This window comes from Vipera ursinii (assembly GCF_947247035.1).
Source record: "Vipera ursinii genome assembly, chromosome: 3".
NCBI classification, from domain to species: Eukaryota; Metazoa; Chordata; class Lepidosauria; order Squamata; family Viperidae; genus Vipera; species Vipera ursinii.
Genome location: NC_139516.1, coordinates 120,403,325 through 120,416,809, shown reverse-complemented (window position 1 = coordinate 120,416,809; position 13,485 = coordinate 120,403,325). Strand labels below are relative to the sequence as shown.

Genomic DNA, 13,485 nt, shown 5'->3' with positions numbered 1-13,485 from the left:
AATGTTGTTTTTGACATTTAAAATATGTGATTTCTGTAGTTATTAACTTCCTATGAAAACAGGTAGAATTCTCAGTTTCAAACTAGGCATCAATCTACTACTGTGAGTGTACTTGTAACATGTAATTGGTGAAATGATGAAATGCTGTTGTTCTTGCCTAGAGACTAGAGGCATGAAAGGGGGTATGGAGGCATCTAACCTTGTATTAAAAAGTGGGAATTACTCAGAGACCAACCCCACCCCCCAAGATTATCATATTGTATAATATATACTTTCCATTCTTGGACTCACAGGTTAGCTGAGCACATTTGGAGGGAAAATTGGTATGTGGGAAAAGCAGCCAGACAGTGACCAATCTTAACTTTTTGGAGCAAACAATTTTTCTTCTGTGATTGATTTAAATTTTTGCAAAAGGAACCAGAGCAATGTAGCCTTTTACTGTAGATTTCATCCTCTAGAGCAGGGGTGTGAAACTGCTGGCCCGTGGGCTGGATGCATCATAGTAAAACCACGCCCACCCCATTGCCGTCAATGGCAAAAAAAGTTGCGATACGTCACGACACATCACGTGATGTTGCGAGTTTGACACCCCTGCTCTAGACAGAGGTGGGGAACTATGGCTGGCTCAGGAATTCTGGGAGTTGAAGTCCACAAGTCATAAAAGGGCCGTAGTTCCCCACTCCTGCTCTAGAATACAGCTTTCCTGCACTGCAAGTTATGTACATTGTCTACTTTTGCTAAAAACTAATGCTACAGTATTTTGAAAGCAGATGGGTGTTCATTTATAACATCTCTGTGCTATGTGTAATATTACTCTTTCCATTGGAGCAGAATGGGAAATTTACTTTCTCAACATCTCTGAATTCTGGTCATATGTATGCTGAATGGGTAACATAATCCTAATAATACATTAGCAAAGATCCTTATTATTTTCCTCTCTAGCTTGTGTTTTGAGAATATGGGCCTGCAATGTGAATGTTTTCATTTGGGTAAATTAATGGATAGTGATAGTCCCATTAGGATAGGATAGGATAAGGTAAGGTAAGAGTGTTACACAGTAATCTAACATTAATCATTCTTATCTCAAATTTTGTGATGGAAGGATAGTGAACCCAGCTGTTTGTGATTGTTTCGTGATTTTTCATTCCCCCCCCCAAAAAAAAAACATCACCAAAAGGAATTAATAACTGAGCACACCCATCAAATATAGTTTACTTAAAAGTCCTTTAAAGCAGGGGTCTCCAAACCCTGGGGCTATGGCCCGTTGGGAACCGAACTGCCAGAGTGGCAAGTGAGTGCACAAAGCTTCATTTGTGGAGCATGGGGTTTAAGTTACATGTGGGAAACCATTCCCCACAGTTAAAACCGCCAAAGCTGCTTGCCACCACCAGCATTCTGCAAAATCAAAAAACATCTAGAAATATTATAATTTATGTAATATAACTTTAGTGGAGTTTATGCAGTATTTTCATGATGACTTGCTGAAATAAAAATTCTGTATTACAAAAAATTCTAGTGAGATTTAAGTTCAAATGCCAAATCCACCCAGAAGCGTATTCTTTAAGGTAAACAATGCCTTGAAGTTCTTTTAAAGAGTTTCATCTGTCTGAACCATGACATTGTATGTATGTGTGTGTGACTTTAAAGAGAACTGGTTGAACTCACTCTATTTAACTTATTCATTGTGGAAGATACTCTCTTAATTTAACTGATGTTTATATAAATAGCTTTTTTCAAACATTGTTAAAGATCATTACAGTAATGCTAAAATATACTGTTTTTTCCCCAAAAGTAAACCCGCCCCTGAAAGTAAGCCCCAGCTGATTTTTTTGGGGTGGGCCCAATATAAGCCCTCCCCCGAAAGTAACCCCTACTTAAGGGCCTGCACGAATGGCCTGCCTGTGACGAGGTGAAGCCGATGGGGGAGGGGGGATCTGACCCACGGTACTGGTATACCGGTCCCCTACCACCGCCTGGCTTGTTCTGTGGCCTCATGGCAGCGGCATTGGGCAGGAGGCGGCAAACATACCGGCCTGAAAAATCCTCCCCCCTTCTGACCCATGTGCCATTATATCGGTTCCCTACCACCGCCTGGCTTGTTCTGTGGCCTCATAGCAGTGGCATTGGGCAGGAGGTGGCAAACAGTCGGTTTTGGCACGACGCAGCCGTTTGCTGCCTCGCGCGTCATGCCCATTGCTGCTGCCAGGCCCGCTGTACGTTAACTCTTAATTCCCACTGCCCTCCAAGCCTAATGGGAGATGGGAAGCCCTGGGGAAAAATGGAAAAACAAGTGGGAAAAAACCCAGTTTTCCCCCATTTGTTTCCAAACTGCTTTGGAAACAAACAGGAAAAAACTTTTTTTCCCCACCCAAGTTTTTCCATTTCCCCCCCCTAGGGCTTCCCATTTCCCGTTAGGGGTGTGGGGATTAGAGTTAACATACGGTAGGCCTGGCTATGGCCTCGTGTGGGTCAGATGGGAAATCCACCAGGCCTCATGGCCGCACCATTGGCAAGTGTAACGCGGCTCAGGCAACAGCAGCCACGGAACAAGTGGAGCAGGTGCCCCCCCCTCACCTTCCCATTCTCTGTCAGAGAAGAGAACTTCGCAGTTCTGCCTACAGAGCCACCAAAGTGGCAGGTGAAACGCTGGAGGCTCGGGGAGGGAGGATGGGCTGGCGATTGTTGAGCGCAACGCGGCTCATCCGAAAGCGGCCTCGGAACAAATGGGGCAGGTAAGGAAAGAAATCCTCACTCCCCCCAGGAATTGCCTTTGTTTGCTTACCTGACTCCCAGCCCCGTGCCATTTCTCTTCGCCATCTGCTGCCGCAGCGTGCAGAGAAACGAAGTTTTTTTGAGGAAAAAGGTCAATCAATTCCAACTTCTCGTGAAAAAAAAGATATCATGAAGCTGCAGGGGCTGGCTTGGCACGGGAAGGTCATGCATCCTACCCTCCCGCCACTGCACATGGTAAGATTGCTGCGCCCGCCCCCGCCCAGATGCCCTCACCTCCCCCAAGCAGTTTTTTTTTTTTTTACTAACCTGCCTTTCAGCTGCATTGTGTTTCTTTGCTTCTCAGCCATTGTCACGTGTTTGTGGGACTACCGATAAAAAAAAAAGTTCAGTCAGACTTTCTAACTTCTCACGAGAGCTCAAGAATTTAGAAAGTCTGATTGAACTTTTTTTAAAAAAACCGGTAGTCCCACAAACATGCAGCGAAGGCTGAGAAACAAACGGAGAAACACAATGCAGCTGAAAGGCAGGTTAGTAAAAAAAAATGCTTGGGGGAGACAAGGGCATCCGGGCAGGGGTGGGTGTGGCAACCTTACCCTGCGCGGCTTCAGCAGGTGTCTGGCAGGCGGAGGGAAGCAACTCTACCTTCCATGGCAACCTTACCCTGTGCGGCTTTGGTAGGTTTCTGGTAGGCGGAGGGAAGCAACTCCACACACACCCACGGCAACTTTATTCTGTGTGGCTTCAGCAGGTGTCTGGCAGGTGGAGGGAAGCAACTGGTTCACCACCATTCTGTCACCGCCACGTTGCTTCCCCACCCCATGCACAGGCCCCGCCCCACCCCTGCGTGCTTGCAGCCTACTGGTACAGATAGCGGCAAAAAGTAAGCCCTCCCCGAAAGTAAAACCTTGTGCTTAACTTCAGAGCCCAAAAGAAAGTAAGACCGTCTTACTTTCAGGAAAACCCAGTAGTAAATTTATGAGGGAATGACTGAAGTTGTCTCACTTGAAGCAAGGTTGTAATTTGTGATCAAGATGTTTGGAAAATAGATTACAATTGCTATCCATAAGTCTCAAATACTCTCAAATCTTTCTTCCTAGTCCTGTCAGCCCTCCCAGATACACCAGGCAGGAAACACAATTAGATGAACTGATTCTTCTGTAAAGTTACATTAATAGAATTTTGCAATTTTGAAAGTACAGATGCCAGTTTTGACTGCTTGAACCTATTAGGGTGGATACTTCCTAAGTTTTTTTCCCCCTGACCATTAAGCCACTGGGGGCTCATTTCTGGCATCTTTTCCCCTTGTTTGCCAAACATTCACACATTCCATTACCGTACATCTTCTGTTGAATTATTTTCTCATTGTAAGAAAAAAAAGGATGATTGAGAAATGAGAGAAAGGAATCAGAGATCAGAAATCAAAGGTCCTTTCCACTTTTTCAAATTTCTAATTTATCGATTTTGAAAGTAGATACTAACATGGAGTCCAAACCTAATTCAGTTATTACAATTGACTTCATATATTATCTTTGTATCTCTATATTGTCTTAATTGGAATGGATTAATGTTTCAAATTTGGTATGCCTTAACCTCCAATGTGCTTTTAATTATATTGTCTAAGTTTTTAATAGTTGTGTTTTAAGTGAAGAGAAAATTCTTCATCATTTGCACTTGGAATGTTTGAAATGAACATAAATTTCAGAACAAATAATGTGGCTATATTACTAGCCATTTATAGTGTGATTTAAATTCTAATTTTGTAGAAACATATTAAACTACTTAATTGGTCCAATTCTTTGTAATAATTACATGAAAATAACTAAAATTCATCTGGAATGAAAAGTTCAGTTGCTTCTAGAAGTCCTCTGTGTGATCTGTGTTGATGAACACAGCAGAAAACCAAAAATAATCCAAAACATGCTCTACTGCATTCAGGTTGCGTTTGAAATATATTAATAATTTTGAAGGAATATGAATTTTGCAAAGAGATGTATGATACTGTTTTTATATTAAGATTGCATATTCTAATTCTTCCTAATGCTTTCTGCTAATCTACAATGAACCCAAATAAAAAAGAGTATATAATGCCAAATTTCCAAGATACAAAAACAAAATAGCAATTGTTAAAAGCTCATAAAATTCTTGTGTGTAGGAGAAAGTAACTAAAAGTGTATAGTTAGTAATTTCACACATCTATACTAAAGAGGTTAACAGTGAGGATGATAGCTTGCTGAAGATAACAATTGAAAATAGAGAAAAGCTGCTGTAATAATACCCTATATCAGACATGTCAAACTCGTGATATCACGTGATGTTGCGCAACGTATCGGGACGGTTTTGCCGGCAATGGGGTGGGCACAGCTTCCACATGATGCATCTGGCCCATGGGCCAGCAGTTTGACACCCCTGCCCTGTATGTTAAAAACCTTCTGCGTGTGGGGTAGGACTTGATTAAAAAATTCCCTGTGATTAATCAGGCACAATATCACCTTTAGATTAACCCATCTCAGCTTTCCTTTCACGGCTGGGTGCTTTTTTCAACAGAAGTGGAGCATCATTTCAGATGACCCAAAGAATTAAATGGGCATTTGAAGATTATTTTCAGTTGGGAGTGAGGCTAAAGAAGGAAGCATCGGAGCTGATCTTCTTTTTTTCTCGATGCATATGTGGTAAATGCATATACTGCAACCTTCTCAAGACATAAAACCGTTAGCAAACAAAAGTTATGAGGGAGGAAGGCTAGCAGGCCGCAGCTCCATGTTTGCTTTTTTTTTAATCCCACTGGCTAATGGGGAAAAATACACTTTCTTTGTAGTTGGGTGCCTATTTAGAAACAGACCATTCAGAAGCCCTTGCAGTATTATAAACCTTTATAAAAAGTTCCAATTTCCTGGTTTTAGGAATGGCATATGCACCATTATTAAAACTCTTTTACTTAAGTTAGGGATTTTAAAGACCATGGCTTTATAGATGATAGTAAGTACCTACTCTATAGACCTGTGGTGGCAAACCTATGGCATGCATGCCACAGGTGGCACGCGCAGCCCTCTCTGTGGGTACGTGCGCTGTTGCCCCAGTCCTAGGCCTTCAGCTGGGTTTTATAAAACCTTTTCACTTTAGGCCTTGGCCACTGTGTGCAAAAAAAAAAAAGGTTCGTTCAATCAATCAATTTCAACTTCTCGTGGGGAAAAAAAATCTCGCAAAGTTGGAATTGATTGATTGAACTTTTTAGTCCCACCCAGTCTGCCGTTACCACTGCAGCCACGCCTACCCAATGGGCCACACCCACCCAGCACCCAATGATACATAAGTGGGTCTTAGGTTGCAGTTTGGGCACTCTGTCTCCAAAAGGTTCGCCATCACTGCTATAGACAATAGTGAGAACCTAATCATTTACTGAAGCACTGAGAGGCAAAATTAAGTGCATGTCGAAAGATTTAAAATAATTTTGAACATAAGAAAAATATTGAAAATGAAAGAGGAAAAATTGCTGTTTTAAATTTTTTGCAATGGGAGTTTGATGTAACACTGCTAGCTCTGTGCATGTTCTTGCTCAATCAGACTCTCAAGTGCAAAATGCTGTATTGCTCATATCTGTTGCTGGTAGGATTATTAGATGTTGAGCTTTAGGTTGTTAAATACAGAAATACAGTTCCGCCATTGAGCTTTGCAGACAGGTTGCCAAATGTGAAATGCAGGAGCTGAATATTTAAATTAGGAAGAGGTTTCAATCAAATAGAAATGTATCTGCTATATTCACAGGTTATATTGAAAAGAATCCACTAAGGTCACTTGTTGGCTTCATTTCTTTAGCTGTTTTTGTGGACCCCTGGTGCAAAAGGACAGAACATACCTTAACTTCTGTGATTAGAATTTATTTTTGCGACTATTTTTAAAAAAAAACATTCAGTGTTTTGGATGACAAGACACTCACAATATTTATAGTTTTGTTCTGTCAGAACACTAGACCTTCACAAGTTTCTTTTTTATGTATATTTTATTATTTTTTGGAAACAAAATCTGGGTTTATGTGTTTAACATTAATAGTAATACAATTTCCACTCCTATCCTTTATTCCATTTTTATAACCATTTATAAAAATTTTCCCATGTTTGAAAGTATTCTGAATCTTGCTTCCCCTTCATTTTCAAGTGAGCCTATCCATTTCTTCACAGTCCAAAATTTTCTTAATTATGTCTTCTTCAGATGGTATTTCTTCATTTTTCCAGTATTGAGCAAATATAATTCTCACTGTTGTTAATATGTGTAATATTATGTATACGCATTTCTTACCAAAATTTTCTGAAATTATGCCTAAAAGTAATAATTCCGGTTTATAGTCTACATGTGCTCCTATCAACTTTTCTAGCCACCTATGTATTTTTGACCAATAGTTCTTTGCTTTAGGGCAGGGGTGTCAAATTCAATTTCATTGAGGCCTGCATCAGCAAATCCAAAGAGAAGTGCGATGCCGCCCAGCCCCCAGCCTGCCCAGTTTCGGCAGGTAGCGGGCTGCTCTCCTCACAGTGCTGAGAGGCTGAGCCGGGTGGCACAAATCTGAAGAGAAGCGCAACGCTGCCCAGCCCCTACCCTGCCCAAACTAGGCAGGGCCATGTGCTGGCCACTTCCAGGCAATGGTGCATTTCTTCATTCCTCACAAAGGGTGATACCTCCCCAGCGTGCACTCAGGGGGTAGTGCCGACGCGGCAGGGGCCGGCCCCTCACTATTTCCAGATGGCCTTATGGAGCTAAGACTGAATGTATTTCAGCATAGATGACCACCACAAAATTGTACATTGGCTCCTGGCCGGCCGGCAGTGGGGGCTGTTCCCTCACTGTTTCCAGGATGGCTTCGCGGGCCACATGAAACCACTTCATGGGCCGGATCCGGCCCCCGGGCCTTGTGTTTGACATGTCTGCTTTAGGGCATGTCCACCAAAAATGATAATATGTGCTTGGATTTTGTCTGCATTTCCAACAATTGCTAGACACTTTTTAAAATAGTTTTGCTAATCTTGCAGGTGGTAAGTGCCATCTATAGAACATTTTATATAAATTTTCTTTATAAGTAGCTGCCCTCATTATTTTGTAGTTTCTTTCCCATAGGTTTTGCCATTTTTCTAGTTCTACATTGTGCCCAATGTTTTTTTGCCCAAGTTATCATTGTTTCTTTAGCTTGTTCATCTTCCATCTTTAAATTTAACAGAAAGCTGTACAGTTTCTTAATTTGTCATCTGATGACAATAGTATCTTGTCTAACGTTGTCTGGTCTGCACCTTTCTCATAAATTTGCAGGTGTGGCCACCATGATAGCTCAGTGCCCTGTTCTTCCAATTCTTGTTTAGTTTGTAGTTTCCCATCAGTATTCAAAATATCTTTATAAGTCACAAGTTTCTCAGAATTGATTAAGTTTGGGTGTACAAATGCCTCCATTGTCAAAATCCATTTGGGTATTTTCATGTAAGTTCTAAATTTTACCATTTCCCATGTCAGAAGCAGTGCATTTCTTACATAGTGGTTTTGAAAGTATTTGTGGATTTTGTTCTTCCCATACCATAGGAAAGCATGCCATCCAAGTTGTAGGTCATGCCCTTCTAGGTATAATAGTCTTTTATTTCTAAGACTTATCCATTCTTTTAACCATGTTAGTGTGGCTGCTTGATAGTACAAGACCCAGTCCAGTAGGCCAAAGTCTCCATTTCCTTTTGCTTCTTGTAACATTTTCAGTCTGATTCTAGCTTTTTTCCCTTGCCAGATAAATTTCAATACTGATGTATTTAATTCATTGAATTATTTTGTCAATTTTTATCGGTATTGTTTGAAATAAAAAGAGTATTTTTGGTAATATGTTCATTTTCACCATCGTTGTTCTTCCCAGGATTGATAGTTGTAGATTTTTCCATTTTTCCAAATCTACTTTTATTTTTTTTAATAATTTTACATAATTATCTTCTATTGTGGCACATCTTGCTGTTAAATATATCCCCAAGTATTTAAGTTTCTTAACTATTTGAAGGTCTGTTTTTACTGATAGTTGGTTTTTTTGTTTATCTGAGACTTTCACAACTTGTCAAATGTTTGTTTTGACCACATCTATTTGATGGATATGCATAATTGTTGGTTAGTTTTTTCTATTTTAAAAAGGTTTAAATCAGGTAAGATATCAAGCACCAAAGTTGCCTAATCAAGTTTTTTCCTGTTCTCTTGTTTTTTTAAAGATCTCAGTTTGTAAGGCAATTAGTTAGCTATTCTATACCTGATGAATTTAATCGACAGCCTTTGGAAAGGAACTTAATTCAAAAAAAATCAGAAGTTCAAGTGTATACATACCTTGAAGCAAGATAGAAATCTGACACATATCTTCCAGGTTGCTTCAATCTTTATCACATTTTATTTGCTTACATAATTTATATCTGACCTTTTCAATAAAAACAGAATCCTTATGACATCTTTATACTTTAGAAGTCTTTAAGAAATTGCCAAGTATGTATTATCAAAAACAAACACATAAATGCATTATAAGCATTGTAAAATGATGGGTGCCTCTAAAACGTTTGAGAGTCCCTTCAGTTACCATAGGTTTTGACTGTTGCCTGATCTGTTTTTCCTGCTGCTTTTTGCAGTGAGAAGATTATTAACTTAGTGAGGATTGTTGTGAGGTGCTTCCATCTGTGTTTATGTTCCATGTGTTCATTGCAGTTCACTCAACATCTATACCAGACATGTCAAACACAAGGCCTGGGGGCCGGATCCGGCCCGCAAAGTGGTTTCATGCGGCCCGCGAAGCCATCCTGGAAACAGTGAGGGAACGGCCCCCACTGCCTTGGCCCTGGCCCAGAGACCCTCCTTCTGCCAGAGACCCTGAGATCTGTCCCACGCCTGCCCAGGCCCCCATAGGCACCCTTGATGCGAACGATGTGGAGCTGGCCACACACACCCAGTAGGCCACGCCCACCCTGGCCACACCCACCCGGCCCCCTGAGGGCAACCGCAATGCTGATGTGGCCCTCAATAAAATTGAGTTTGACACCCCTGATCTATACAGTTAACTCTGCTGGAATAAAGATAATGACAATTTTCTTTTCCATCCCTAGAAAGAACCAGCTTTCTACCACGTTCAAGAAAAAACACAAACCCGCCCCTGCCCCGTATTTGCATACATTGTGTGTAAGCATGCATGTGCAACCCTGGTACATACCTTGGAGTTAACAGAGCCAAAATAGCCAACTATTTCTGTCTGTATTTAGTCTTTATTTTAATCCTGCCCTTATCTAGACATACTATTAAAACTCTTCGTCTATAGCCTTTAAGTGGCTGAAGTGGCGCATCATACAACAAAATGTTTTGAACTAAGTGGCTAACTTAAGAGAATGTGGCCAAAATCCTGACGCATGACTTCCGTGGAATTGAAATTTGGCAAATTTTATAAAGCATTTTATGATATAAAATTATCATAAAACATTTTGTGACCTAATACAAAATGTCATAAAGCATTTCCTGTGGTCAACTGCTGATGTTTGTGCTATACAGTTCAACATGGGCTACTTTCAAGGCAGATAACATCTCTGAATTATCCCTAAATGTTTAAGAACTTGAAGGAAATATCTCTGATATGGTGACCCAAGGTTTAGTGACTACTAAAACTTTTATGACTATAACATTTAACTGGTCGAAACAGTGCTTCATAGGGCAAAATTTTTGAACCAAGATACGTCAGATGGGTGATTTGCAGAATGAGTCCAAAATCCAGGACTCATGATTCCCATGGTATTGAAACCAGCAGGAAGTTGTTCCTGCTTCTTTTTTTGCCCTTGGTCACTCTTTCTCTGAAATAGCCCTGAAATGATGAATCACTAGGTTATCTAGTTATTTTTATAAATAATTCAAGGTGGTGAACATAACTAACACTCCTTTCTCCTATTTTCCCTGCAACAACCAACCCTATGGGGTGAGTTGGGCTGAGACAGAATGACTGGCTGATAGTCACCAAACCAGCTATGAATACTCTCGAATAATTCTAAAAGATTGATGAGTATATACCTATACAGTGTTTACTAAGAGCTTCCTTTCTTAGCAAGCAATTGATTTTCTTAGCCTTCACAATGATTTATAATAATACTACCTGAGATGCCATAGATGCGTAATCTTATAATTTTATGATTTTTTTTTAAAAAGTGGTATTGCATTCACTAATGTGTAGGCCTCTGAAATGAAAGCCAGTATTTGGGAAATTACTGAGCTATTCCTGAATACTCCATGCCTTATTAACTTTTAATTTATCATTTTTTTTTACAATTCAATTTATTAGAATTTTGTTAGGCTTTAGACTTTCAAAATTGTACCTGAAAATGTCTCTATTATCTTCAGCAGCATGCTGGTCTATATTTGTCAGAAAACTATCCACTGTGAAGACCATTGCCAAGAATCGATTCTGCTCCTTGCCAGTCTTCTTATTTTCCATCAGGAATTTAAAAAGCAAAATCCTAAGTTTTCAAAGAGGAAAAAGTTCTACACATAATTGTGGGTATCAAATCTAGACATGCCCACAGAAACTTCATGAAGGTAGTTCTCAACTTATAAAACCATTCATTTATCACTGTTCGGATATGTGACTTATGATCAGCCCATGCATTTAACGTCCACATGCTCATGTGATCAGAATTTGGGCAATTGGCAACCAGCATGTATTTGCACAGTTGCAATAGCCTGGGGGCATGTAATTGCCAATTGTGACCTTCCCAGTTGGTTTCCGACAAGCAAACTCAACGGGGGAGGCTGGATTGATTCACTGCAGTGATTCACTTAGGAACCATGGCAAAAATGGTGATAAAATCAGGCGCAACTCAACTACCTTGCTTAGCAACAGAAATTACGGTCCCAATTGTGGTTGTAAGTCAAGGACTACCTGTACAAGGGATGTGGTATCTTTTCCCCTGAACAGAGTGTTTTGTATGGTATCAACTGGTACAGCATGCAGCTGCACAAGCTATAGTGAGTGCCCAAAGAAAGGTACCTTTGCTTCACTTACTACACTGGGTGCCAGTTTGCTTCCAGGTGTAATTCAAGGTGTTGGTCGTTACCTATAAAGCCTTACATGTCATAGGACCATCACATCAGCCCATCCCACTTCTCCTCTTCTCCCCATCACATCAGCCCATCCCACTTGCTCAGGCAGGGAAGGCATGCTACAGATGCCCCCAGTGGGAGAATTTCGACTGGCAGGGTCAAGGAAGAGGGCCTTTTCTGCCACCGTCCTTGCTTTGTGAAACATCTTGCCCCCAGTCTTCTGGCCTTCCACAAAGGGGTCAAAACCTGGCTATGTGTAGCCTTATGTGCGAGACACAAGGGCCCATACAGCCATGGAGCTGGTTAGTCCCATGAGAACCCTCTCTCTCCCACCTGTATTAACAACTCTTAGTCTCCCCATTTTGGATCTCTCCATCTCTTGCGATCTTATAATGTTTTTCATTTTTAATTTCTTAATCTTAAAATTATTTGGTTTTAATACGTTATTTTAATGATTTAATTGTACACCACCCAGAGCCTCTCTGTGAGGGAGATGGGTGGTTAATAAATTTGATATAGAAATAAATAATATCTTTTAGACACAATATCTGCTTAGAGGCAGATGTTAGGTTAGCCCTATTAATATTATATTCTGGGTCCATTTTTCAAAAATGCCCTTCAATATACCCAGTGTAAGAATATTTTGCTCCATTCCATAAATTATATATTGAGTTTATGTGATCTCTTTTAATTGTAATCTTTGGTTCCTTCTAGTTCTTTAATGTCTAATCTTCAAAGTCCCCATTTTATCACTGTTTTTGAAAATAATTCAAAACAAAAGCTTTTTCCTGTGAGAAAGATTCTTGCAATTAATTCTGAAATCTTATTTCAGATCTATCTGTTAAGTCTGTTTGTAACTTGTAGAAATCAAACTCTAATCACCCTTTTGCTGTGTGTGTGTTTGTACATGCACGCGCACATGTGCCTGTGCGTGTCGGTGTGTACCTAGGTATGTGTGTGCGCGCGTGTACCTGGGTGTGTCTTTGTGTATGTCCATAAACTTGTATTTAAAACTTATTTTATATTTTCTTAAGAATTGAAGGAAACTCACCTGATGTTTTCAGACTTGTCAGTGCAAAGATTTCGAATAGCTAAAATACAATTAACAAGCAATTTCTCAAAAAATGGTTAGAAAAGCAAGTATGAGAACGTAGTGTCCTTCCAAAGGTGCCGACCTATGCTTTGAGCAAGATGGTTAATCTAAATCCACCAGAGATCACTATCTGTGGTCTCCTCATGAGAAGCAGCTGTGTGAAGCACTTGTGGGTAATCTTAAGACCTCTCCTTATTTGAAGAGGTTCAAAGAACTGGTCTATTTGCAGGTTCTTCATTCTTCACTGCAGTCATAGGCTCCACTTTTTTTGAAGCCACCTTCAGTCCACCATTTCTTTTTTTCAGGAAGCACCTTGTTCATCCTTGAAACCCGTGTTTTTCTTTTGCTGGTTTCTACCATCACTTCAAATCTGGTCTCATTTCTGTTCTGTGTTTGGAGAGCTATCTTGCTGTGAGGCAGGTAGACAGTGCTTCCCTACCTGTTTATGATTTTTTTTCCCAATTTCAGTGGGTTGGAAAGAATGAAAAGGTGGACACCATGCTAGAAATTATTAGAAAAATAATTGAAAATGAAATGTTTGGTATTGTAATAACTTCGTGTATATGAGTAAATAATGTCGGGTGCACCAGTAT

At 40.2% G+C, this 13,485-nt stretch overlaps 1 protein-coding gene across 4 annotated transcripts in view; it reads left to right on the top strand.

Moving 5' to 3' along the window:
- The window catches only part of CXXC5 (CXXC finger protein 5), a 110,099-nt gene that overhangs the window by 46,382 nt on the left and 50,232 nt on the right, over nucleotides 1-13,485 (top strand). Inside the window, exon 1 of one of the 4 annotated variants that reach the window (XM_083358346.1) lies at nucleotides 11,120-11,295. The exons of the other annotated variants lie outside the window; for them this stretch is intronic. The gene's annotated coding sequence lies outside the window, so the exon portion shown is untranslated. Of the gene's footprint in view, nucleotides 1-11,119; nucleotides 11,296-13,485 lie in introns of those variants that run through there. 4 annotated transcript variants of the gene reach the window in all.